Here is a 27,930-nt window from a genome sequence, read left to right on the forward strand (position 1 = left end):
GTGATTGGAGAAGTTATATATTGTTTTTCAAGATTGGGACTAATGTATGACACTGGTTCTATGATTGTTAAATAGCAAGGATATATTGGTGGTCGGCAGACTTAAGGATCTGGTTTCTCTTAGATGTGAGTGAAGTAGGAGGATCTACTGAATGTATTGGATTGCATTACTAATAAGTGCCAGGGAATAGGATTCTGGTTTTTGGTGTTGAATTATTGCTTCTATTTTTGGCGACCAGGGCTGAAACCTGATTGTTCGAGCCGCTTGATGAAATCTTTAGGAATTGGAATATAAATTAATGTAGAGGGTGAACTAAAAATAAATAATTTATCATGAGTTAGGATTCCATGCAGCTCATAACTTGGGTAGCAATGATGAATCATCAGTAATGATTCCGTCCATTTCATATCGAGGCTGTACATATTTGTATTGTCTACGTTAAGCCGGGACCATAGCGTAGGAACGTGTACGGGGGAATGAGAGGCTAATCGAGTGGGGATGGCGAAGCGTGCCCTGATGTACCTAGAGGTCATAAGAATACACTCGGGAATAAGAGGTCTCGCGACAGATAGGTGGAATCTCTAGTAGACGACGCCCAATCCGACCTTCAACTTGTACGACAATAATACGGGCAGTGATGTAATTCACATAGTTCATTTTGTTAATAAATTATTATATTCTCAGTATTTTATCAGGGGCACGACTCGTGGATTACAGATGCAATAGTGACTCGAACGCATATACAGGAATTAAAAAGTTGATCCTGTGATATAGGCTGAATACTAAGAAGGCAACTTCCACCTTTCGATCGGCCGTATAATATGGAGCTTTGAGTGTTTATTAAACAGAGTGTGAGAGTCAGTTAATTTATTAAGTAGAAATATTTCTTAAAAATAATAATAAAAACAAATATAAATAATATAACGAACTTGTACGTCCATAATATATTGAATAACGATATGCGGACCAAAGAGTAAACAGGGATTTGCACTCAGAAATAATAAGTGACGGCAGTAGCCAGAAACGTAACCGGCGAATAGAGGCTTACGATAACGTGAGAAAAGAGAAGCAGTGGCGGACGTGATGGGAAGCTAGCTGTGTATAGGGGAGTGGGCGGAGTCACAAGCTGGCTGGAGGTTTCCGCGCTCATGATTGGCGGACGGGAAGTTAAAAAGGACAGCAAAATGGCTCTTACTTGCACACCGGAATTATCGGACCGGGAGCAAGGAGTGCGTCATGGACTTGGAATATGCAGTTCGGTAAGAGTTGATAGGACCAAAGGGGGGGGGGGGTTGTAGACTTGTACTTTACAACACTCGGTCTTTTAAACTAGAGTAGCTTGGATTACAATTGGGCTTTTTTCTTTTTATAATTACAGTCATTATTATGGAAGCAAGAGTATTTTGGAGCTAATGTTGAATAGAAGAGGAATATCTTTAGATAAGAGTACGGATACCTAAAAGGGTAAGAGAGATTGGGTGGGACAATAAGGTGACCCATGTAGGAGATTATAGCAAATAGGGCTTTTTCCCTATTGACTTTATTTTTTGAATTGTCTTTTTCAGTCCATATATTTTCTGGATTTGAGGATTGTGAATGGAAATGAAGATTAAGGAAATAATTGATGTGATAGCACTCTAAAGGGTTTGAAGAGTTAAAGGAAATAGGTGAGTGAGACTATAAACCCAGTGGACAGTGGGGTCTCCATTCGTGGGGGAAGGTATATTTGGGATATTTTTTGACGAATAGACTTTTCATAGGGGCTTTGGATGCATAATTTCTACTCAACAGTATGACTGGGGGAGTTTTCGAATACTTAGTGATGGGGATGAGCTCTCACCTAATTGTTTGATTAAGTATGTGTAAGATCAGTAGAACAAGAGTTAACTTTCTTATCAGGGTACGAGATATAACATCCTTACCTCTTCCTTATAGAGATCGTTGTTCACTTATGATGAATGGTATGCACAGTTAGAATCATCGTTAATCAGTGTTTGGATATTGAAGGATTACTATAAGAATTGGATCTATGGGGAATCTTTGAGGAAGGTGATATGTGGACACCTTTTTTACTTTAATAAATAGGCACTTGACTATGTGAGAGTAAGGGATAATTTTGAATCCAGGATGCATAATATAATGATTGGAATGGTCATTTTAGAGCTGTCCTTTTTATTGTTTGTTTTTCTCCACATTACAACATGACAAAGTGACTGAAAGAAGTATATGAAAATCTCGATTTCTATTGTTAGATTGTCCAATAGGCAGAAGATACAGATGTTTTGTATTTACAACATTAATAAGAATGTATGCTACGGGTAGTAGCAGCTAAAAATTGAATGTATTTTGATTTTACTGAGAAACACTATTGTATAGTGATTGTATGTTGTTTTTGATTCTTCACAACCCTGATGACGTCCCAGATGGGGACGAAACGCGTCGGCTGTTAACGTTGTACTTAACATCAATACAGAGCTGACTGAAAACAACATATGATTTGAATAAAGAAAACGAATCACACATCGCTTATCTGGAAGATTGTTTATGGAATTGAGTCTATTAATATTAATGTGATATTAGATTTTGATTGATTTATTTTGTAACTTTGACGCTCCTTCTTGATGGTAAATTCTTGGAGTTGTACTGGGGTTATTGACGATGCCCCTTTAGGAAGTTGAGCGTACTTCATTTCAAATCATTTAGTGTGAGAATTGATTTAATAACTCTCAGTGCACAAAGTAGTATACCCCTCATCGTCAAGTCGTAGAGTAGTTTGATTGGAGAAGTTTATGAGATTCACAGGAAGATTGCTAGGGTACATAGGTACTACTTTGACATTTAGTGCAGTGGAGCAATAGTATATTTATAGTTAGATGTCTACCTACATTCTTCACAGAATATTGTAGGTATATTTGTCTTAGTGCCTAGGCCGTTCCATAAGTCCATGCCTAATAAGTGGAATGATTACAATGCTATAAACAGGGTGTCTGGTGAATTTAGAAGTGGATAGATATTGTCAAAGTGATTATATAAGTACATAGTACAAGTGATTAGAGAGGTACATGGGACTGACAAGAGAATTCATAGGCAGCATGGGTAGTACCTGAGTATTTACTAGACTGTACCAATAGTATGTATGTGGTTAGAAGTCTGCACGCATAGTGTGTAGAATGTTGTATGTATACCTCTCTTAGTACCTAGGACCATGGTTCCCAAACTGTGCGCCGCGGCACCCCGGTGCGCCGCAATGAGGTGCCTGGGGCGCCGCGCGCACAATGTGGGAAATTGCAGCCACAGACAAGGGAGTTAGTAATGCCACCGTCATCATCCTGCAATGTGCAGCTAATTCTTACACGTGTATGATGTACGTACGCGTGTAAGAATTAGCTGCAGCATGGAGTATAAATCGGTTTTAAAAGCAGTTGTTCAAATTGTTTGTTTGCATCAAAGAGTCTGCACATTCTCACGGAAAGTGACAAAGAATCAAAGAGCTGAGAACGAGTGGCTCCCTTGGCTGTTGAACAACGTTGCAATTCTGGCCGTGCCCTGCCTTTCACCCTGTCTGCTTGCTCGTACTCTGGTGCCTTGGCACACACCTTGCCTGCCAGCTGCCATTGCTTGGTACTGGTCAGCAGCCACATCATTTACTTATTTCGTCTTTGACTCAAGCACAGTAAGAACATGAACAGCAGTTTCTCATACTTACAGGCATCCATGTACTTGCTATTTTATTATTGCCGTTTTGTTATTATTTGAGCGTAAAATTTATTAGGCCCTGACGGCCAGACGGCTCAGTGAGTTGAACACTTACTAATGTTATCTTTAGTATTTTGCAGCTCACACGCTCGAACGCCTACAAAGCCAGCTTTGGCTTCATCCTATTGATGTCTATCAGGGTTTTTGTTTAAACTTCTTAGAAACAGCATCGCTGCATGAACTCCAGCTTTCATGGCTGGTGTTTGGGCGCTATTATCACTGTCCGGGAGCCAGCGTCCCCTTCAACGGGGGAGAGGTCAGACTCTAAGGCTAATGACAAGAATTAGCTGCAGCATGCTAGCAGCTGCTAGCGAGTAATGGGCAGGGAGTGAGTGGGTATGTGTAACATGTATAATATACGAAGCCTTGGCATTGTGGGGGCATCTTCCGTTGTCGTGCCACCCTGGCAGCACATTTCTAACAGCAGCATCTTTTGTGCACAGAACCACGGTCACTGTGCCAGGGATTCACTTTAATTATAGGCTGAGCACCGTACGTTCAAACTTTGTACAAATATCTTTAGTCACTATGCACCTTCTGTGCTAAAGTGCGCAACATGATTAGAGTGTTTTACAAGAGGTGAATGACAGTTATTGCTCTGTATATGATTAAGGTTGGTGTAATATACACTTCTGACGGTAAACATGGCGCATGACTCTGGTTGAGCGACAAGATCCTGTGGAAACCACAGATTCACAGGTAAAAAAAATGGTGGGGAGCCACGGCCGATTAGATCAAGGGAGCCACAGGTCAAAAAAGTTTGGGAACCACTGACCTAGGACATTCCATAAGTCCATCTCTAGTAATTGGAAAGATCACAGTGCTGCAAACAGACTGCAAGGTGATTGTATAAGTGCTTTGGTGTTGGTGGAGTAATAGGATAAGTCGATAGTGCTAGAAGGGTGATTGGAAAAGTACATGGGACAGACAGGAGGATTACTAGGCTACCTGGGTAGTAACTTACTAAGTAGCTGGTTCGAGGTTTATATAGATTCAGCACAGCTGAATGTAGTAGTACATGGGTAGTGTTTGGATTACTTAATCTTACCTTTACAGTACTAGATATCAAAATATTCTAAACATTTTTAGCAGCTATTTTTTATAATTTAATTTTTTTTAAATGTCGACATTTTTAACATAATTTAAGCATAATATAAAATATTTAGTTTGCCTTTTTTGCTGTTCTCAAAATATTCAATGTGAATAGTGATTTCAATGTTACACATCACATAACAGCGGGCAAAAAAAAAAACACACAATCAATAAGATTGTTTAAAAAAATCCAAATCTGTGTCAAAAATATTTTCAATATAGTCAACTATCTCTGCACATTTCATAAAAACAACATCCTCAATAACATAGCATGTAAAACAAATCTCAAATATATAAAATGCTTCTTTCTAAGAGATTTTTGCTACTACAATATGAAAGAACCGAAACAGTAATTCAATCAACAATTCTTTATAATTTCCATATACTCTAAATGATGTTCTTTAAAATATATGCTGTCAGAATATGCAAGAAAAAGTGCTTAATTGATATACATATCTTACATCTAGGCCAAATGATATTCCTGAAATCCTTTATACTGAAATTGTGCAATATTAATCGTATTAATACATTTTAACATATTCCTCCAAATTATGAAATTCGACTTTAGAAATATTAGGTAGGAATTTGGTAATTCGTAAGGCAAACAATGTCTGAAAACCAAATGAGCATCATTACAATATATCCACCCTTTATTGCATTTTAAATAGATAGTGTAATGTCCAGATGTTATAGAAGGACCATCGTGGAAAATAATTGCTACTGCTACAAAAGTTCTTCCTGATATTGATAGTTTACTTGCTACAAAATGTTTAATTAAAGTTTCCAATTTTCTTCCATCAGCTGTGCAACGTTGTATCATTAAAATTATATATTGTCCAAATCAGTGAATAAATATTGTCGATAACATTTCTGATTTGCATTGGCGACACTCCATGTTTTGATTTGCTGCTTTAACTAGCTTGTTGAAAGACACTGTTTTACAGTTCGGTATTGTCAAATATATGAATCTTTCATTGTCTCTGTGAGTGGTAGAAGTAAACGTACAATTTTCACATTCATGTTTCCATTCATAACGAAGTCCAAAAAGATTTTCAATTTCTATTCCTTCACTTTCCAATACTGCAAGCATATAGAATAGAAATTCCTTAGCATCATGTTGGACATTCTGCGTAAATTGCATAGAACCAGAACATATATACCGAAGATTATGAATATCATAAACACTTTATATTTTACTTTTATCAGTTCTCAATTTTTCATGAATAGAATGCAACAAGGAACAACATCTTTTTTCTCAATTCTCCATAATTTGCTGCTGAAGACTTTCTAGAAAAAAACCACATTTACCACTACATTAGCATAGCAGTTGATACCTGAACTACTTTCTAACTGATATCATACAATCTCTTCACTAGTGGCCTTTTTCTTTTTACTAGCAATCTCAACCTTAACGTGATTGTTTTCCTTCTCTTTGCCTTCACTACAGATATTCTCATATCTTCTTTTTTTCGACCTACTACATGCTTTTCATATACAGGATATTCATCTAAATTGGCAGCATATAATCTTCTTAACCGATTATACTCTCTTAAACAATTTACATCTGCACTAATCTTTCTCTCATCAAAATCAATCAAATGCAATCCAGATAAAGTTCTGACTCGGCACATAGCAACATATGCCATACCCTCTTTAAATACGGTACTTCCAATGTTTACCAAAGCACTGTCTACACTTAAACCTTGAGATTTATAAATAGTCACATCATATGCCAGAGAAAGAGGAAACTGTTTTCTACGAAAATACAAATCTTCAACAAGCAAAAAACAAACCAAACAATGACCAATTTGTTTTACTTCTTCAATTTGATCAAATTTACTTTTCAAAAATTCTATTCCATCTCCATTTTAATAATTAACAAAATCAACAACTTTAACCATTGCTCCATTTACTAAACCTTTTTCCACATCCAAATTACAGGGTAAAATGACCTGACAATTTACACTTAGAGATAAATTATTTTCTAAACCAGCAGTTTTAGATATAGATTTTCCTAAAGTATCAAATTTAGTTTTTAATGTTTCCATCAAAATATTAGTGATTTCTTCATGATCTATTTTATCAATGGCTTCCATTTTTATTATTTGTTCATTTTCCAGCTTTAAAAGTTCTTCATTGAATGTAGAACACTCACGCAGTGTTGGCATTAAGCAGATTCTAGATGTATTTTCTGCACATTGTTTGTATATTTTTTCAGGAACTAATATTTCATTTGGAAACAAGTTTCTGAATAGTCGACTTTGCAATACTTGTTTGCCATATTCTGTCAATACGCCAATTCTTATATCTTGAAGAATAGTTCCATAATCAACACCATTTACCAGTCGTATATTTTTAATGAGTTCTTTGTATACAAAATATGACCAAATGTTAACGTTTCCAACACTTCCCCAAGACTTTCTGGTGTCTTCATGTACAAGTGTTTTAAATACTGGTTGTCCTATTACTGGAGTGAGTTGCAGTAGATCTCCAAAAACTGAGAAAAACCAAAGGAAATGATGGACGGAGCGTTGACAATACAAGCACTCACCCCCAGTCAACTGATCTGGGTTTAATCCATCACCGTTCTTTAGCCCACTCTGCCACCCCAGTTCAGACATGGCCATATGCAAATCAGTCTGACCCTGTGCCTCATGGGAACAGTCCAGCCCGAACTGCCAAGCCATGCCTTCCCTGGACCGGAAACAAGCTACCGAGGACCGGTTTCTGGCATTTCCAGCCGTCTTCAGCCCGGCTTGCTTGAATCCAGTGGCAAAGTGAGCAAGGGACTCACGTCTGAGCATACCCTGTGCCTCATGGGAACAGTCCAGCCCAGACTGATTTGCATATGGCCATGTCTGAACTGGGGTGACATAGTGGGCTAAAGAATGGTGATGGATTAAACCCAGATCAGTTGACTGGGGGTGAGTGCTTGTATTGTCAACGCACCGTCCATCATTTCCTTTGGTTTTGCGATCTCCAAAAACTATCACATGTTTCCCTCCAAATAAGACATCGTATTCTGTTTTTAGAATTTTCTGCATTTTTTTTTGCAAAAAGGCAAGCATTAAGTTTGAGACCATGCTCACCTCATCAATAATCAGAAGTTTCATTTTCTTTAGCACTCTTGAAACTTCATAACAAGGTTCTCGAGATAGCTTGTGATATTCCAATTTGTTTTCATGCTCTAGATGCTCTACAGTTAGCATTAGTAATGTAATGCAATTCCTTTAATGTTGTGTGCTGCCAATCCAGTTGGAGCAGTTACAACACAAGACAAATGTGAGTCAGTTGTTTTCTGTAGATAACTGGTCAGAACTTTAATTAAGAACATTTTTCCTGTACCAGCTTGACCACTGACATACATTCAGATAGGATGAAATGATGTGCATGTGCATTATTTCTTTTCATGAAGAAAACCATGGTTGATCTGTTGTCTCACTTGCTGATATATTTCTTTCTGTTCAACATTTAGTTGTTCCTCCAAGTTTCCTAAGTCCATAATATCTTCCTGAGCTTGATGCATTGCTGTTTCCACTGCACTCATGGCAATTGCTGCTTCATTTTCAAGAATTGGTTGTCCTATTGGATCTTGACTCAGTGGAGCAGAACTTTGAAAACTGTCTCTAGCAATCTCAGCTGCAATAGTAGATCCTTGATCAATTTCTTCATTCAACATTTGGAAACAATTTACAAAAACTGTGCATTCAATCCTATCTTTACAAGCATTGAAAGAATCTTCATAGCACTGAAAATCTCCAAGTAATTCCACTTCTGTACGCCAAGGCTTGAAGAGTTGCAAAAGTGCTAAATAGTAAAATTCTCTTCTATCAGCAGCATCACAACTCAGTTGTTTGTGATTAATCCGATTTCCTTTGCTTTGTTTCACCAAACAACCTTCTGAACCAATCACTGCATATTTTCCTTAATTTATGTTTTCTGTAGTATTCCTCTTAAAAGTGTAATTTTGCAGCACTTTATAGAGACATATGTTTTCAAGATGATGATGACTTCTATTTGGATAATATGTGTCCAACATACTATCTTTGTTTGTTTTGACAATATCTTTACTTTCCGGTTCATTTAATGCTAAATATTCAATTTCTGGTACAGATTTAAGTACTCGATTTCGCGTTGCAGCAAGACCTAGACTCACCCAAATTATTCTTCTAGACTTTGGGTATAAACTTGCAGATGACAACCGATCCGAGCATTTGAACACTCCAACTTCCAACTTTCTCGAGGCCAATCAGGCTGGCTTCAGACCCGGCCACTCCACGGAGACTGTGATCTTGGCGGTGCTGGATGCCTTGAGAGACGGGGTGGACAAGGGTACCCCCCAGGCCCTGGTACTACTAGATCTGTCTGCCGCCTTCGACACGGTGGACCATAACATCCTTCTCCACCGTGTCGAGCAGGCTGGCATCCAGGGCCTGGCGCTGGCCTGGGTCAAATCCTTTTTGACCGGCAGGTCTCAGACCCTTAGCCTTGGCACTTTCAGGGCCCCCAGGGATTGCTCGCCCTGTGGGGTCCCCCAGGGTTCTTCGCTATCCCCTCTTCTTTTCAATCTCTATCTTCGCCCCCTTCTTTTTTCTTTGAGGCAGTGGGACGTCACCGTGTTTAACTACGCGGACGACCTGCAACTCATCTTTTCTCTCAACTCCCCTTCTGCTATCCCTAATTTCCAGGCAGTCATGTCCCACATTCTCCAGTGGATGGGCCACAACCAGCTGAAATTGAACCCCGGGAAGACGGAGCTCCTCCTTCCCGGTAGGAGCGCCACTTCCTGGGGGCCACAATTCTGGCCGGCGGAACTTGGTCCCTCTCCCACCCCCGTGGCCACGGTGAAGAGCTTGGGGGTCACAATTGACTCCGGTCTATCCCTTGGGCCACAGGTGGGGACGGTAGTCTCGTCCTGCATCTACCAGCTACGCAGGATCAGGAAAGTGGCATCTCTTTTCACACCCGACGCCCTCCTACAGGTCATCATGGCCCTTGTCCTCTCCCGCTTAGATTTCTCTAATGCGATCTACCACGGTCTGCCTAAAACATCGGCGGCCAGACTGCAAGTGGTGCAAAATCAAGCGGCGAGACTGGCCCTAGGGATCCCGAAGTGGCAATCTGCCAGGCCCCTTCTTGTCAAACTCCATTGGCTCCCCGTCACTGCCAGGTCTGCCTTCAAGATCGGCTGTCTTGTTTTCAAATCGCAAACCGGGCCTTGTCCCGCGTTTGTGAAATCTCTGATTACATCTTATTGCCCGCCCCGGAATCTGAGATCCTCCCATCTTCACCTTCTCACTGTTCCCTCTCATAAACTCTGTAGATCTGGAGGCCGGAGATTTGCTTACCTGGCCCCCAAGCTTTGGAATTCTTTTCCCTCTTCTCTTAAAGTTTCTAACTCTTTGATTCTTTTTCGTAAGTTTCTAAAAACCTGGCTCTTCCCTCAATCTGTCTAGTCTTTCTGTACTCTCCATGTCTACCCAGCGCCAGGAAACCCATGGTGTCAGTGCGCTCTATAAGCACCCCTTACAATACAATACAATACAATACAATACAATACAATCTCTCGATGAGATAACATCTTCAAACTGAAACTGTACAATTTCTTACTAAGACTCTTCTCATGGGAAATTTCTTCCCACATTTCTTTCAACTCCGTCTTTTCTGATTTAGGTATGTAAGATGTCACATACCGGGCAACGGCAATGAAGTTATCTGCAACATACGGGATATCTTTATTAGCATTCCACATTGATAGAATAATTGGATTATAATCATTGATATATTTAGATTTTTCACTTCTTCTCAAATTGCATGTATTTTTGGGAGAATTTCTAGTTATGGAATGTCTCACGCTTACATAAAACTGTTTACTCTTCCTTTGGATATTACAGGACGTGGAAATCCAAAATGACATTTGGTATAAAACTTTTCCTTAGACTTGTACTTTCGTCGGCAGCATTTGCCACATTGATGACTTTGGAATCATAACACTTGTTGCCTTAAGGTATTTACAAGGTGAGTTTATAAGTACTTATGTTTCAGCAGAGTGATTAAATAAGGAAATGCTTCTGTCAGGATGATTGTAGGAGTAGACACAGACTCACAGTTTGATTCCAAACAAGCATGACTATAACCTGGATTTTTGCAGGACTGACTCAGTAGTCTGCAGGGGGGTTAGGAAACCGCATACATTGTGCACATTTCATTGTACCATTGCTTGTCTCAATGCCTGAGTCATTATGAAAGTGCATAGACGGAGACTGAGTACCTAGAGTGCTAGTAGTTCACTGCAAGGTGAGTTTATAAGTACTTATGTTTCAGCAGAGTGATTAAATAAGGACATGCTTCTGTCACGATGATTGTAGGAGTAGACACACACTCAAAGTGTGATTCCAGACAAGCATGAATATTATCTAGATTTTTGCAGGACTGAGTCAGTTGTCTGCAGGGGGTTAGGGGACTGCATACATTCTGCACATTTAACTGTACCGCTGCTTGTCTGAATGTCTGAGTCATTGAGCAAGTGCATAGACAGTGACTAGGTACCTAGAGTGCTAGTAGTTGACAGCAAGGTGACCTTATAAGTACTTATGTTTTAGCAGAGTGATTAGATAAGGACATGCTTCTGTCATGATGATTGTAGGAGTGGACACAGACTAACAGTGTGATTCCAGAGAAGCATGAGTATTACCTAGAATTTAGCAGCACTGACACCGTAGTCTGCAGGGGGCTAGGGACCCGCATAGATTGTGCACAATTGATTATACCACTGATTGTCTCAATGCATGAGTCATTGTGCAAGTGCATAGACAGTGACTGGGTACCTAGAGTGCTAGTAGTTGACAGCAAGGTGACTTTATAAGTACTTATGTTTTAGCAGAGTGATTAGATAAGGACATGCTTCTGTCATGATGATTGTAGGAGTGTACACAGACTCACAGTGTGATTCCAGACAAGCATTAGTATTACCTGGATGTTTGCAGGAGTGACTCAGTAGTCTGCAGGAATTAGGGGACCACATACATTGTGCACATTTGATTGTACCACTGCTTGCCTCAATGCCTGAGAAATTGTGCAATTGGAAAGACAGTGACTGTGTACCTAGAGTGCTAGCAGTTGACAGCAAGGTGACCTTATAAGTGATTTTGTTTTAGCAGGATGATTGTAGGAGTATACACAGACTCACAGTGTGATTCCAGAGAAGCATGAGTATTACCCGGATGTTTGTTGGAGTGAATCAGTAGTCTGCAAGGGGTTAGGGACTGCATACATTGTGCACATTTGACTATACCAAACACAATTCATAGAGAATTTATAAGTACTTAGGTATTACTACACTGAATGAATAAGTCTACAGTGCTCGATGGGTGATTGGAATAGTGTCTCAGTACTAACAAGGCAATACCTGCTCAGCAAGCAAACTCCTTACAGAATAAAACTACTGCATTAATCTCTACTGTTACATCACCTTTCTACAACTACTTTTAATATTTCAAATAGTCAAATACAAAGCAGAAACCTTTAACATTTCTGTACTATAAGTCACCATTCCACTGAAAAACATAAATATCTCTCTACAAAAGCACTATGTACACCACATAAGTTCACAATACAAGCTTCAAATTGAAACCAAACACCAAAAATGATGTTGCATATTTTAACTATACCTCTTTAGACACTCATAACAACTACTCTCATCACTTATAACTTAACTCAACATATACAATTCTAATTTAAAATCAATACCTAAAAGTATGCACTATACTATTAATGTACATATCCACACATTAAAACCATCAGTCATAATCAGCAATCCCTTTTCCAAAACACACATAATACTATACAAAGTGTGTATTAAACAACATTTAAACATATTACAAAAAACTGCAATTGATATTTCTTCATTACAAAATATATGAGTAACTTGATATTTTATGAATTATATGTCATGTTTCAAAACAAAGGCAGGACATAGCACACCTCACAAATTAATAATTCACAGTTCAAATTAATTTGTAGATTATGAAGTATCTTAATCACATACTAGATTTTCTTATGCACACAAGGAATATACAGCACTGCTCTTAGCAAAACCAAAAAATGGCAAAGTCTCCCTCTCATTCTGCACACATATACATTTAAATATCAAATCACATTGTTTCCCAGGTTAATTCTAAGACACCTTTCTATTGGTTACACTATCAATCCTTGTCAACTGACCTCCAACTGAACCAAAATTGCTTCTGGAATTTTCTGGAGTCCTTGGAATATTTGATCGTTAGCCCCTTTAATCTCTTTAATAATCATTTGAGCTCGATCTTCAGCCACTATATAAGGAAAAATTTTGCCTATCCTATCAGCCCCTTCATACTGGTCTAGTTGATATTTTTTAAGTTTGATAATAGTTTTCTCCCTAAATAAATTTTTTACCGCTGATTTTAATTCAATTAATTTAAAGTTCAGTTCTTCCACACTATCACCTTTTAACAAAGCTTCAGACAATACATTTTCTGTGAGAAGTATATCAGCTACCATTTGCTCATTTTGACATCTGCGTTCTTTGTTTTGTCGCCATATAAACTGTTGTGTAAAACCTCGAATGCTGGCTTTACATGTATCACACACTATCATTGGTGATGCTGAATGAATGTTTAAACCAATAAATTCTTTAATATGATCTTTTAATACATTTAAGAAAGTGGGATCCAAAAATAAATATCTAGGGAATGAAAAAGAGCGAGGTATTTGTTTTCCAGTTGTTACATCAAATGACAAAAGGATCAGGTTATGGTCAGAGGTAACTCTTGGACATATCATCATGGTACTAGTTTCAAGAATAGTATCCGAAACCCAGACCATATCAATACGTGAGCACAATTTGTGCGCGGCAGAATAATAAGTATAGCCAGCAATGTTAGGATATAAATATCTCCAAGCATCCTTAATTGAGTGTATCACTGCGAGATCTCGAATTGCAGCCCTGGTCTTCCGCATTCTCTAAAATGAGCCCCTTCTGGTTGTATCTAAATTATAATCCATAATACAATTAAAATCTCCCAATACTATGCGCTCCCCTTCCCAGCTAAGCAGCTCTAAATTAATTTGGTCAATGACTCTAGGTTCATCCGAATTTGACGCATAAATGCCACAGATTGTATATTTACACCCTTCGATTGTAATCTGTACAATCGCCCATCTGCCAATCTTATCAGTTAATGTTTTATTAATTTCTACTTTAAACTGCCTATGTTGAAGGATTGCTACCCCCCGAATTGAAGCATTGAAATCAGTACAAACCAAAGTGTCATACCCCAGTAGTTTTAATAATTTTCTATCTTTAAAAGCTATATGAGTCTCAGTGATTACTACTATCTGAGGATTATACATTTTCAGTTCCTCGAATACAAGGCTTCTTTTAATTCTACTATTCAAGCCTGCCACATTCCAAACCATACACTTTAATTGATACATTTAATAAAATACATTTTCCTGTCCTTGAAATCTCGATACCGAAACAAATCTACTTTGCTGCATCTTAATTGTATCCAGCTCCCTGTCCCAATGATGCTTTTTTTTTTACCCTGAATCTCCCTACCCCCCCAACCCTTACTTGGCAGGTCTCTGCCCCACCGCCTCCCATTCCTAAGCCTACATGCAGGTCCCCCCACTATCCCTACTGCCGCTGTGATGGCAGCACAAGGGCGAAGTCTTGACCCCGAAGATCCGGCCGTACAATACTACAGGCTCACGGCAATATAATACATTTTGCAGAATCAGGTATCTAAATATAACAAGAAAAAAACCATCCAGGTTTAACTGCAAGTAAAACTAAAGAGCGACCAGGGCCCAATCCTAATCCCGTCCAGACTGCATATAAAGTATTTCATCATTATTCATAAAGTAGTACATATAATATACTTCATTGTCCATTCTTCTCCAGTTTCCATTTACTCAAAGTTTGCTCAACCTCCTTTTCTTCTGAGAAATAGTATACACGTGAATTTTTTAAAACCTTTAACTTGGCAGGTTCTTGTAGAAAAGCTTGACCCCCTAATTCCTTTATCGGATCAATATACTGTCGAAGCTTCCATCGACGTTCCATAGTAAGTTTACTTAAGTCCGATCTAACAAAAAAAACAACGGAATCGATGGTAACAGGGGTGTTTGGTCTTGACAAAGCAGAAAGTTACCAACACAAATCAGCATAGGACGCGGGTATTGGCTACCCTTATTTCTTTGGATCATAGGAAGTCGGTGGGCTTGTTGTATTTGTGAGCCCCAATCCCAGTCCGATAGCTCAGGGAACGCTTTCTGGAATAGGTGAACCATGTATGCCCTGGGATCGGCTCCCTCAGCCCCTTCCACAATACCAAATACGCGCAGATTCTGCCGGAGTTGTCGGTTTTCCAAATCTTCAATTTTTGCTTGCATTTGATAGATCTGAGAATCATGTTTGTTAACTAATAACTCGGAGTGAGTTGACTTCTCTTCAGTTAATACAACTCTCTGTTGTAGCTCTTCCACCTCCGGAGAGATAACCCCTAATTTGCGAGACATCTCTTGTAGCATTGACTGGGTTTTACTACTATCTACCCGCATCTGTTGATAGTGTGATTGAGCTTCATGTTTTTGCTCGCTGAGTAACTGCAGAATCATCTGAAATGACGAAGATACCTCCCCATGAAGGTTCCAGTCCCTAGATGTATCGTTTTGAGAGATATTTAAGGGGAATGTATCAATGATGTTATCTGCCCCCATTGAAGTAGAGTCAATGTCTTTAGTTACTACTGACCCTGAAGTTTCAGGCACAACTACCTGGGAGGAAGGAGAGAGGGATGAAGAGGTCTCAATTATACCCAAAGTAGATATCGGAATGTCCCCTCCATTTACCAATATTGCAACAGGGGTTATCTCATCAACAAGACAATCTACCCCCCCAGGCATAACCTCTGTCTCTTTACCAGTTTCAGTAAGGCTGTTCCCTGAGAGCCTTAAAACCATTGATTTAACTCCGCCTTTAGCCTGTACCCATTGCCTTATAGGGCTGTTCTCTGCTATTACTTTTGCCATAGTTGATTTTGATTTATTATTTACAATTTTCTTTGCCTTATTCTTGACTTTTCCTCTGCCTTTTTTTACACTGTTGGCTTTATCCTTGACTGAACCTGAAGGTGTGTTATTGCCTACATCGTGAAAGTCACTATATTCTTCATCTGTTTCAGTGCCCCCTCCATATTCATTAGATATAATCTCCGCAGTGCCCTCTACTTCCCTACTTATCACATCTCCTGTCGATACTCTCACCGTATCTTCAATTAACACTTTATCGCTGTGACCTTCAGGAGTCTCTATTAGTGAAGCTGAAGCCGGTGTAGAATTAGCATTGGCAGCATTAGCAATCTCCTCTGCCTGAATCTGAGTGTTCACACTGGCATTACAGTCTTTCTCTTCATTAGATGAGGTAGCAACAATGTTACACTGTGGTCCCGAAGTATCAAGATTGTCCGATAGTGCAGTATAATCGCCAGCAGTTGACTCCAGTGTGTTTTTATTAAATACTAGTTTGGGTTGGGCTAAAAGCGGCAAGAGTGGTTTACTAGCATTTAAGCCAGGTTTCCCCGATTTTCCTAAGTTTCTTCCCCCATCTGGTATTTTCAAAGGTACTCCCTCCGTAGTAGGTCCTGCCTCCATCACTTCTGTTTGTGTCACATCACCGTTATTGTTTGCCCCTGTCTGCTTCGTCCCTCGCACATTTCTGGTTTGGGGTTTTGGCGCCATTACAAAGTTCTCCGTTAATGTAGCTGGCGTCCCAAACCTAAAGCCAGAGTTAAACCCCCAGTGATCCGGGAGATTGAGCCTGCCAAGCACCGACACCCCCTTTATAGCTACAGGGTAAAGGTACGGAAGCCGGATTAACCGCAGCAGTTCTCTTACCCGGCTCTCAATCAGCCTCAGGCGCTGCATCCAGCTCTCGCTCTGCTCCACGTTCTGTTACTGCGGTAAACCGGTAAACCGCTCCTCACCAACTGTAGGTAGCTTTTGGTTCTACGCACTGCTCCTGCTCCGTATTTTCCATGCAGCACACTACTCAACCAGTCGCGCTTAGTCCAGCTCAGCTGCTCCTGCTCCGCGTCCTTCCACCATCGAGAGGCAGGTAGGAGAACACCGTAAATTTTCCGTTGCTGTCAAACAGTGTTATTTCTCAAGAGCTGGTCGATAAATCTGACAGGATTTTCTTGATTTAGGCGTGCAGGTTGGATGCCAGCCGTTTAGAAACTATCTAGCCATAGCAAGCACGACCGGACTTTCAGCAGCCGCCCTCCGCACTGACGGCATCAATCCGCCATCTTGGATTAAAGGGGCTAACGATCAAATATTCCAAGAACCTAAATCAATACTACAGCAATTTGCTAATTACTACCAAGAGTTATATACACCGGAATGGGAGGTTAGTGATGATAATATCAAAAGATGTCTAACGTTAAATAAAGTTATTAATATGGAAAAAGAACAAGCAGATCAATTAACACGTGATATTACACCGGCTGAAATTAGAATAGCTATTAACTCCTTGGCATCTGGTAAAGCTACTGGAGAAGATTAAATTCCTTTAGAATTATATAAAATCTGTATGGAGGAATTGATACCGCTATTAGTTAGGGTTCTTCAAGCCATAGGGAAAGAGGATAAAGCACCGAAATCCGGGAATTCTACTCAAATTATTATTTTGTTTTTAAAGGGTAAACCTGCTTATGAAAGAGGGTCGTATAGACCTATATCGCTTATAAATAATGATGCAAAAATATTTGCAAAGATACTTGCAACTAGGCTGGCACCATTAATGTCACAATTGGTATCGCCCCAGCAACATGGGTTCATACCTGGGAGGGATACCACGGCGCATATTATTATGGCCATTACGGCTTTCGATGTAGCACGGATTGAGCCAACCCCACTCGGTATGATTTTATTAGATGCGGAGAAAGCATTTGACCGAGTGGGGTGGGGCTTCCTCTGGGCTACATTATCGGCTTTCGGCATAAAAGGTCAATTTCTGACATGGATTCAATCATTATATGATGAACCTATTAGTAGAGTTTGCTATATGGGTAAATGCTCTCCTTCTTTCTTGATTAAACGCGGGACAAGACAAGGGTGCCCCCTGTCACCTTTATTATTTGCTCTTATTATGGAACCTTTTTTGATTGCATTACAAAGACAAGATCAGATTCTTCCATTTGTAAATGGTGCAGACTCTCTTAAAATTACCGTCTATGCTGATGATATTGCGGTGTATTCTACTAATGTTCCTGAAGCACTGAATGGTATTATAAATGAGGCAAAGGAATTTGGCCTGGTTTCGGGTTACAAGCTTAACACCGGCAAGACCCAAATTATAATGAATTACAAACCACTAAGATCAGTGATAGGGGTATGTGATGTAGCTACTTATTTGGGGGTTAAAATTTCTTCGAATGTCAACTCTATAATTGCTTTCAATTATGAACTACTATTAATAGAAACTGCAGTTTTATTTAAGAAATGGCATAAGTTACCTTTAAGTATTATTGGCCGAATAAATTTGGTTAAAATGAAGATACTTCCAAAATACTTATATCTCTTTCGATCCATCCCTTTAAGGATTAATAATTCTTACTTCAACAGATTGGATGGTATTATTAGCAGTTTTGTTTGAGGGTATAAGAAAGCTCGCCGGGCTGTTACATTGCTCAAACTTCCATTTAATCAAGGAGGGCTGTCTTTACCTGATTTCAAATCGTAATATTGGTCCACTTTTTTTATTCGATTTCGAAGTTTGATTATCCCCGAGAAATGCTTGTACTTTCATAGATTTATGTTGGGTGAGGATGTAAATATGTTTATGTATAGACTAAATGACCCCAATTATTTTAAACGTGTGAAATTCAAGACCCTACGAGATACTGTTAGCATATGGTGATCTATTCTTGGTAAATGTAGAACCTCTCTTTTTCATTCGAGCACTCCCTTGTGGTCTAATCCGGGCCTACCAGGAATTTTTCACGATACAGCCGGTTTAGTGCTGTCAGATGCTGGTATTAAAACATTGGGAGATTTATATGACCATCAGGGGTTTTCTACATTTGAAAAACTGAAGATATGTTATAATCTCACAGAAAGGGCTAGGTTTAAATATTATCAAATCAGAGATTATTTACTGTGGACATTAGGACTTATTAATATAGTGGACTCTGATTTATGGAACTGCATGTATAAACAAACTGATAAAGAATGGATTAGTATTGGATATAAATTGCTTTCTGGTCTTAGAAATGATGATTCTATAAAATTATCTGCAGTAAGCAGTTGGATACTGATGTGACACCTAATCTGATCACTTCTTCTTTAAATAGTTTAAACCGCTCTGTTCATTCCTCTAGTCTTAAGCTGCAGTTATTTAAAACTATCTGCCAACTTTACTATACACCAGAAAGGATTTTAAAATGGGCTAATAATAATAGTACTACTGAACGCACGAAGTGTCCAAAATGTGACTTACGATCAGCTGATATCACTCATATGTTTTTTAAGTGTCCACAATTGAGTGACTTCTGGAATGGTATAATTAAAGTTATTTCTACAAAGCTAGCCTGCCCAATAATATTGACATCTGTCGATGTGCTTGTTGGCACTTCTGGGGTGAATAGTGATTTATTGAACATTTTAATCTCATGTGCGAGATTAATAATTGCTAGGGTCTGGATTCAACATAATCCACCGACGGTTCAGGAATGGTGGAGTCTTGTTAAGGAAATATATAATATGGAACGAGCTTTAGCAACAATAAGGGGTCTTCAAATGAAAATGAAAGTACAAAGGATTTGGGGAATGTTTATGTCTTAATACTCAGCTCTTCTTCTTTTTGATACTAAATGTCCTTGATATCTAATGATTCATGATTATCTTGCTGAAATCACTTTAATGTATTAATTATTTCTGACGTTTTTATGAAATGCTTCATTTCTTTGTTGTTATTGTGTCTTTGTCCCTATTGATGCAAATAAAAAATTTGAAAATCACAGGAATTTTTTGGAGTCGCGCCTGGTCCGTGCACTGTAAGCAATGGAACCGTGGATCCAGACGAGACTTCAAAAGTACATTACAAATAATGTTACCTTGTATTTTTCATAACACATTACTTCTAATCATACCAGTGACTTGGGAAATCTCACTGCAATTACATATTACTTTAAATGTATATGAAATACACATTTCAATGCCACACATGACTTCCAACCCTACCCCCATTCTGCTTAATGCCTGTTTCCAGAGTAACAGTTCATGGAACACTAAACTGAACACGCAGGTCACAAGTTCAGCATACAATGTTTCAAATTCAAACAGCAAATGTGCTTAACTTTTAAAAATATCAGCTTATCCTATCTAATGTACCTTTCAAACATTTTTTACTCACCAATAAGAAACAAGCTTTTTAAACACAGAAACATGCATCCTATTTTTCACTCTATAATGCCAATAAATTCTCTTCTTTTTTAAAACTGCATCTTGTCACCCATTTTAGAGACCTGTTATTTTACCAACTGCCTACTTCACCTACAGACATCTTTTGAGTGCATCCAGCCTTCCCTTCCAGATATTTAGAGTGTGGATTGTGGGACACAGCTATAGTTTCCTGTGCAAAAGGTATACTGAAAGCAGAGGTATTGACAAAGACCTAGCTTTGCAAAATGTAGACATTAAATGGATTGGACAGTGAGGATTAAAGTGGCACCAATTGATGCCATTGGTTAAATCTGTTTTGCATCTCCAACACCCTGACCTCATAATTGAGCACTGTGGCGGCAATGACCTAGGCACATTGACTGGGATAGGTCTTTAAATGTTAATGAAGTACACCTTTGCAGAATTGATGTTACTTTTCCCCCAAACTGCCTTTGTCTACTCTAACATATGCCAAAGACAGAAATGGAACTGGTCCAATCAATTTTGTCCACCGATTAAGAAAGCTAGGAAAATTTTCAATAAAGCAGTTCCTACTTATCTCAGAGATTATAGTATGGGGTCCTTATACAACAACAATCTGAACTTATGGATGGCATCTACAGGAGAGATGATGTACATTTCACAGATGAGGGAAAAAGAGCCTCTCTCAGCAACTTTAGACTCTGCATAGGCACTTACATTTAGGTACTAAAATCTCCCAATAAACACAAGGGCTCTTTTTAGAGCTACCCAAGATCCAAACATATAACCTAGATTTATAATAAAAAAATCGTATATTTTTTTGCTGGGAGTCACGCACCCAGTGCGGCTAGGAGTCGCGCACCCAGCACGTTCCCAGCAGGGGTCAGCGCTGTGAGTCACGCACCTATCGCATTCACACCAGGGGGCCATGCTGGGAGTCGTGCACCCAGCGCATTCACACCCGGGTGCACGCTGGGAGTCATGCACCCAGCGCATTCACACCAGGGGGTCACACTAAGCGTCATGCTAGGGTTGCGACTCCAAATTTTTCCTAAAGAAAACGTGCTCCTACCACTAATTTCTATTCGCCCTGGGGACCCCATCCGCCGGGGCCTATCCACGTCAATGGGGACCTTGGGGTGAGCTCTAACACCCCAACGGTCCGGCCGGCTCCCCGTGTACTGTGAGAGCCGGCATTGCTTTTCCACATGAGGAGCTGCTAACATGCAGCTCCCCATGTGGAAAAGCAATTCTGCTTTAGATTTTGCTACGATAGGGCGGAAGACGTGCTCCTGCCGTACCGTAGCAAACTGCAGTGTCCTAGGGGTGGGCACCCCGTGAAACTGCAGGAGCTGGCCCTGGGAGGTCGCAGTCCCCAGGGCCATCGAAGGCTCCAAGAGGGGGGCCCACGGCCCCCCTCACAACAATTGCAAAGGCCCGGGGAGGTGGTGGTCCTTGGGGCGTGTGGGAGGGTTGAGCCCCTCCACAGGTAACATTTTAAAAAGTAAAAGTCCCAGGGGTGGCAGTCCCCGGGGCAGCGGGGCACCATGTGCCCCCTGCAAATATTTTTTTAAAATCCCCGGGGGTGGTGGTCTCCGGGGCTTGGGGGCCTTGGAGGCCCCCAAAACATAAACAATACAAAACCCTGGGGTGTGGCGGTCCCCGGGCTGCGAAAGGGCCGTGACTCCCTGCAAAGATTTATAGAAAGCTCCGTGGGGTGGCAGTCCCCGGGTCTGAGGGGGCCTCCCTGGGCCCCGCTATTACATTTTTAAATGCCTCTCGGACCTAGCCCACCCAGGGGTTAAAAGAAACGAAGCCAGAAAGACCTCGCTTTGTTTATTTATTTATTTTTCGTTTGGATCCACGCACCCAGTGTGCATTTTACATTTTCTTTTTTTTTTTAAATGCTTATTTTGGCCCAGAGGTATGGGGGTCCTTGTCGGACCCCCTGAGCAGGCCAAGGGGGACAGGGTGTTTCAACCATGTCCCCTTTTTTACTTTTACGCCTTTATTTTTCTGTTTTCTTGTGCCTCGGTTCTGGCTGCCAACGCTTCCTGGTTTGGAGTCTTGACAGTCAATTAGAATGCAGCTCGTGATCGGCAGGGTGCGCAGATCCACCGCGCCTCTATATATCGATACGTTTATTTTTTTTATTTTCTCACGAACTACTGAACGGATTTACACCATTTAACAAAAAGGGCTCTTTCTACACCAAGGGCTACCTTTTTGCCAAATTTGGTGTAATTCCTTTTAGCAGTTCGGGCTGTAGCCGTGTCTAAAGTTTCCTATGAGAATTAACATAGAGAAAACACGGTTTGGGACCCCCTTTTTTCTCGGCCCCGCTTATCAAATCACCCGGAAATTTTCCCATAGCGCCCCACTAGTTTTGAAAATTTCGCGAAGATTCGTCAACCGGCGCCAAAGTTATTAGGAAAAAAAAATGCTTTTCCTATGGAAACTAGGTAGTAACTTTATATATATATATATATATATATATATATATATATATATTACCTACTGGCGGTCGCCAGTAGGTATATATAGTTAGGATTTTTTCTCTATGGGTTTTTTGAAAATTCTATGTCTAATAACTTTGGCGTTTGTGGACGGAATCGGCTGAAATTTTCAGGAAAATGGCACATTTTGTTTCTGAGCAGCCCTTGAAAATTTGGGGGGGGTTCGTCCAGTGGGGGCCGAGAAAAAAGGGGGGTCCCAAAACGTGTTTTTAACATTGAGTTTTCCATAGGGCGGTTGGCCTCACTTTTAGCCCGAACGGCTGAATGGATTTGCACGAAACTTGGCAAAATTGTAGGGACTGGTAGCCCGATGTGCCTTTTGTAGGTCTCAATATATGTGCTCCAGTGGATTTTGAGAAATTAACGTTTAAAAAAAGATATATATCTGTAACAGCGGACCGGTTAGCGCTCTGGTTCGCGGACTTTTCGCGCAACGGAGCTTTGTGAAGCGAAGCTGATTGGTTCTCCGGCGTCTGTCAACATTCCAAACAGTCCGTAGCGGCCGCCATCTTGTCTCTCGGTAGGATCGAGAGACAAGAGGAGGTCAAAACAAAGGGGGAAATAACTATAAGGGGGCATAGTAGATCCTCGCTGACCCCCTAGGTTTGATGTGGAGGTTTTAAAAGGGCCCCGCGGGGCAAAAAAAAATAATAAAAATAATAATTGAACGGCTGAATGGATTTGCACGAAACTTGGCAAAATATTAGGGACTGGTAGCCCGATGTGCCTTTGCTAGGTCTCAATATATGTGCTCCAGTGGATTTTGAGAAATTAACGTTCAAAAAAAGATATATATCTGTAACAGCGCTCCGCTTCGCGTAACGGAGGTTTGCGAAGCTGATTGGTCATTCTGTCACTGGGCTATAGTTGGGCTACATCTGGCTGATATTTGGGCTACATTTGTTTTTTTGTGTGTCTGGCGGCCATCTTTGGGCTACATTGGGCTACATTGGGCTTCATTGGGCTACATTCGGCTAATTAGCAAATAGCTCATCGCAAACTAGGAATGGTAAAGAATCGCTATTTATTCCTTAAAGTTCGCTATTTAGGAAATGCAAATAACTTTTATGATACATATGGCGGTTCATCTCTAACAAGATAAGAAGCATAGGGATAGATTTATGATGACTGGCGCATCACCAGGGATGTGTTAGTCATTCTGTGCCGCTGTTCCGTCACCTATGGTGTGCTGCATTTACAATGCGGCGCATCATGGGGCAAAAACAGCACAGATGCGTGATGTATCTGTGCCGTAAAGGTGGCGCATTGCTGGAGTTGTATCGCAAGTGTGATGAAGCTCCAGCAAGGGTCGGGGGTGCCCCTGTCGCAGGGTTTCTGTTCTCACACAGAACTGTGGACAGAGGATTGGAACCTCGGCGAATTAGGGTGTCCCAAAACTCACGTTAGTAATCAAAAACTATTTAGCAAGCTAGGTACAGTGTCACATTGGATATAACAAACTCTCAATGTTTAGACAATCCAGAATATGAACTTATAGTACCTCAGGATACGTGGAACTCATGAACAGTCGGTCGTTATATATTTCTTAGAAACCAGAACATGGAGTTAAGAAGAACACATGTGTATTTGAAATGTTTATTTACTAATGCCGTCTTCTCAGGCGTAGTACCTTAGATAATAAAAGTACACATATTATCAGTAGCAAAATTACCAGCATAGTTACTAGTACATAAAAAGTGAATGGTGATAGTATGTTAACATGCTGTAAATGAATAAGAGTTAGCAACACTTATAAGCAGCCGCGGGCCGTGGAGGGAGTTACGGTGAGGCAGGGAGGCGGGGAGGGGGAGAAGCAGGGTGGAGAATACAAGTACACATATTATCAGTAGCAAAATTACCAGCATAGTTACTAGTACATAAAAAGCGAATGGTGACAGTATGTTAACATGCTGTAAATGAATAAGAGTTAGCAACACTTATAAGCAGCCGCGGGCCGTGGAGGGAGTTACGGTGGGGCAGGGAGGCGGGGAGGGGGAGGGGCAAGGTAGAGAGGGCTCCACCCTGCTTCTCCCCCTCCCCGCCTCCCTGCCCCATCGTAACTCCATCCACGGCCCGCGGCTGCTTATATCTCACCCTCCCTAATACACATATTATATTATTTGCTAAGAAGGTCTCTTTGTGTTGGTTTAGGGCGTGTCCATACTTTAGTGTCTTAGATTTGAAGGAATCACATCAGCATACACCAGCTCTCTCTTCATGTGAACCGCATCAACTGTTGTGTATGTGTGTTCGGCAAAGCAATATAAAACCCGCCTCATGCCCAGAATTGGCAGAAGTTGCACTTATGTTATGAGTATGAAGTCGTGGAGATCAGACCTCATAACAATTCTGTATCGTGTTGTTCTTGAAACTTTAGCACTCGCTGTACAGATATAGTTTAACAAGTAAAGCAGATAGTAGACCAATAACATATTATTCTCATGTAAACCACGATGAACTACTAGGTGGAAAGCTAAAGCAACAACTAAGTGTCGTGTGCAGAAGTTGCAAAAAAGGAAAAATGGCGTTTAAACCGGTAATGAGCCCATGCTAACTTAACACGGTGTAAAGATATCCAGGACCTAGATGACACCTCCTCATGATCCGGAAACGAACTGAATAAGATAATAGAAGTGCCATCTCATGAGAGCAGATTGCAAGTTTATATGTGGACGGTCCGCAAGGTAAAGCATTAAAAACTAGGAAAATTCAATGCTAAAGAAAAATAAAACAGCCAAGTACTTTATCGAGTCTTAAGCCAATAGGCAAGGTAAATAATAAAAACTTGACAAATAAGTCAATGAATTGTCAATGAAATGCTAGTACTCAGCATATCAAACATGAAAAAGGTCTATGACATAACTGTGTATGCAAAATAAGCTGCAACAGCCTCCAATAGGAAGTCACCGTCTTCATCCGAAAACAGTTCAGCCATCCAATTTAAAAGCGGAAAAGAACATACGTGCTCTCCCAGCACCGGATCCTCTATCACCATCAGAGGACAGCTCGGTGGGTTTTCAAGAAAGCTGTGTTCCAAGAAAGACTGTGCTGCCGCCAGTAAATTCCAGGGACCAAGTAGTCCATGCATCAATGCCACAGCCATAATCCTTTCGCCAGGACAAATCAACTCGTGAGTAATGATAGGAGTCATCAGCTGATTAAAGTCGACGTCAGGAGAAACCGGTCCGCAGAGACACAAATCAATGGCCCAATCGAAATCACAGGTCAGGCAGTGAAATACAGGCTGGACACAGGTGAAGTAGGAGAACCGAAAAGATAATCCATATGCCGTGCTTAATATCGCCAACGGCATTGTGCCATAATATTCTAGCATGCGATTGCGGAACAGTGTCAGCAGCTGCAGGGTCGGAGGTTGCATAGGAGGGACATCCATATTTAAAAATGTAAAAAAGCACAAGAGCGTCCGCTGGTAATGCAAGTAAAAATGCAATCCACGAACCAGAGTGGAGAAAATGGAATGAAAGGGAGCAGGGATGACTCCAAAGATTTTCTCAAATGAAGTCACGAGACCACTGGTAACAACTTTAAAAAAGTGTGCCAGGGATTTTGTGGAGGATGCGTTAAAGATAGTCGGAAACATGTTGCTGAAATTGAAAGGCAAACCTGTGTACGGGTGTTCGCTATGTGAAGTACGAAAGTTTCACGGGCCGAACTCAAGGCCACCTCTCTCTGAGACAAAAGAGCTCTTATTCTTGTCATGCCGTTGAAACGTGTCCCAAGGTTGGTATTTGTGGCCAGATTGAAAACTCCCTATGTTCATGTGTGGGAGGAAATAGAACATTTCTGCAGCAAATAACCCGTTCACTTACTGTTACGATAAAAGGAATACTTTTTAATTAACTCAGAACAATCTTCATTATTGAGCATCAAATAACTACCATTTTCCAACAACTTGAACGTGGGGATGATAGCAGGAACTGGCGTGCCTTGCAACACGCAAGCCATATTTGGTCGGTGTTTGTTGCATGAATCGTGTAACTGTATGTGCCTACACATTAGTGAATGATCTGGCGTCTCAGTGCATTCCTCTCCATTCAGATAAACTTCTTGATCATCTTTGAAACATCTGTATGTGTATGGAAGCGACCAGACCTCATGAACAAAAGCACTACCTAAAGGTTCATAAAGACCTATTGGTATATATTTCATACAATTTGAAAACTTATATAAAGCAAAAGGCAGCGTTATTAAACCGTGGATAAGGCATGTTGCCAAAAAACCCGCAATCCTCTGCTGATGATGTCACTGAGCATGTCATGAATGATGTAATATGTGACATCATCAGTAGTGGATTATGGGTAATAGTATCTCTAGTTTACTCCCCTATAGCTGTCTTTCTTTTAACATAAGTGTGTGTTTCCTTCCCTTATACTTACTGTTTTTGGTTCGCTTCCAGTTCGCGTACCAGCGAGCGAACTAGGAAGCGAACTAAGAGAAATAGAGGTTGGCACAGTTCCAAATATTGTACCAATTTTTTAATAACGGGGAGGTAGTTCTGAAAAGAACTTTTTTTTTTATTTTTCTGAACATTTTTTTACTGTTTTTGAATTTTTCGGAACAGTTTTATATTTTTTTGGGTTTTTCTTGGAGGGGGCAATGAAAACGATTCATTGTAAAGGGCTCAACAGGAGCAACAAAACAAAAAAAAGAAGTATTTATTATTTTGGGCGTTTCGGACAAACTTGCATATGATAGTCAATAGCTCTGTTGATCAGAGTGATGCTTCTTTCTCCGTAGGAAATGAATCCATCGCAAAATACGCAGGTGTGTTTTACTTCACCAAATCTCATTTGTATATTTGGCACCATCTCCCTGCCCTCTGGTCCCGTTACTTCCGGTACAACAGATCTTCTGGCCATAATAGGGAGATTATCTAGGTCGTTCCGAAACTGTGCAGCACTGTAGTTGTTAGGATGCCACCTAGTCATATGGCGATGCATTGTGTAGTTTCCGAAACTGTATTTTTTGTCGGTCCCTCTGGACAGTCTATCTTGACATATAAGGCAAGTTACGTATCTTGCATTTACTTTTTTCTGACCTTTGGGAATTTTAAAAAATTGCCAAATGAAGTTTTCTT

Source organism: Lissotriton helveticus, chromosome 4_1, assembly GCF_964261635.1.
Source record: "Lissotriton helveticus chromosome 4_1, aLisHel1.1, whole genome shotgun sequence".
Classification (NCBI taxonomy): Eukaryota; Metazoa; Chordata; class Amphibia; order Caudata; family Salamandridae; genus Lissotriton; species Lissotriton helveticus.